We start from the raw sequence: 2007 nt of genomic DNA on the forward strand, positions 1-2007 counted from the left end.
TATCCTATCAACTCTCATTTGTCTTAAATAATTCTGAACTTAAACCCAAAATTCATAAAAGGCCCGAAATATCACGTTACAATTATACCCTTGGGCTCCAAAACATAACCCGAACTCTCGAATCACGTAATCTACATCATCTACCTCCAAATGGGTCAAAATCTCTCTTTCCGCCAAGTACAAAGCCTTATGATAACTGATCTTTCGGTAAGGGACCCAAATTAGGAAACTATTCGAAACATGGTGTTACAATTAGTTTCTCTTTACAACATCTCAAACCCTCAACTTCATTTACACCCTTTAGTGAATTTTTGTTTTACTATCTTATCTAATAATTTAATCTTTACATTTTAATTATTAATTAATCCTACTAGGTATTAGATCACTCAGTTTTTATTTAGTTTATTTCATTTATATAAAAAAATAAGAAGAATAAACCGAATGAAGAAACTAACCTCGTCGATGGAAGGAATATTGGGTCGTTACATAGGTTTTTGGTCTCGAAAATAAGACCATTCCCTAGATTTGAGACGCTAGCCCCCAAGTATATCATTCCACCTAATTGAATTCCAGATTCATGAATCCCGAACATAAGAGGGTAAGGTTATTGAACCCATGAGTGTATGTCGTAACGTCTAAATCTTTTATGGTCATGTTCTAAAGTTTGTGTTCTATATTTTGCATCTCATCCCTAGGACATTATTCCTCTATTGGTATAACCTTCATTTGTTCCCATGTCATGCCATTCACAGAGCACATACTCGTCGTTTTCGCACGGTCATTCCCCCATGTCAAAGCTACATCCATGAATGTACTAGTAGAAAATTTGACCTTGCATTAATTAGGATAAAAGCTTATTTGGACAATAGATTATGTATTTTTAATCAATATTCTCAGACCTACAATCCCTTTGTGCCCATAAAAGTCTTTTGGTCTATAATTTATGATGTCCTTGTTGGTGTAGACTCTTGTAGGTCCTACATTGTCTCCACGATAGTTTCTTCCATGCCCATTTCATTTCTACCATTGTCTCCTCCAAATCATTTTGTAGTTTTCTGAAGCATCTATGACTCGTTGACCTATGTTTGTTCAAGTTCTTCCCAGTCAATTGGTCGGTTTATCACTAGCGGTAACGGTGGTGGTGTTGGTTGTTATGTTTTTGTTTGTTTAGGGTTGAACTATAAATTATCCTATTATGATTAGTAAGAAGAGTGTAAGTGTTACGAAGAATTTTGTTAGTAATTTTGATACAGGTGTTAACGAATATTTGTTTGTAAGAGTCAGTCTAAAGTGTTTTAAAAAATCCTAAGGACATTTAAGTTGGAAAGGTAATACATAGAAATTTCACTATAGTCAAAGTAAATTGCTATTTTAATATTAGTAACATATGCGTCATTATATTTATACATCGTGGTTACATTGTTCTTTCAAATTTATACAAAATGTTTGTATGTGGTTAAGGATGAGAAAAATACCTACGCATAGATCTACAAAGGTCTAAGGAACAACATTTGCAAGATTGACGATACGCTTGCTATCATTTTCCCCATTACTACTTCTATCTTAAACTATATTTATAAATACCACCATCCCCAAACACATCTACAAACTGCTAGAGTATTATCCTAATGCATGAATTAGCTCGTGTATTTGCTCCTCAAGTGCCCTATTCCTTTGCTCAACTATCATTGTTTGTTCCTCTACACTTGGTGTAGCATCCTGTTTCCGATCGTTGTATGATTTAAGGTTTTTGGGTCGTAATTTGGGTATAATACGATTTTGAGGTTTTAAAGGAGAAAGATTTAGTCCCATTCCGGGCATGGGTAAAGTAGGATTGTGTGATAAAATAGTTCGGGTTGTGCTTTAGAGCCCAAGGGTATCGGTAAGGCAATGACTCGGTCTTTTATAGATTTTGGGTTTTTAGTTAGCAACTTTCAAGGCTATGGTGTGTTATTAGAAGCGTAGGGCTTCTCGCCACCTTTCAATGGTTATAATGTTTGTTGGAAA

Source organism: Lactuca sativa, chromosome 9, assembly GCF_002870075.4.
Source record: "Lactuca sativa cultivar Salinas chromosome 9, Lsat_Salinas_v11, whole genome shotgun sequence".
NCBI classification, from domain to species: Eukaryota; Viridiplantae; Streptophyta; class Magnoliopsida; order Asterales; family Asteraceae; genus Lactuca; species Lactuca sativa.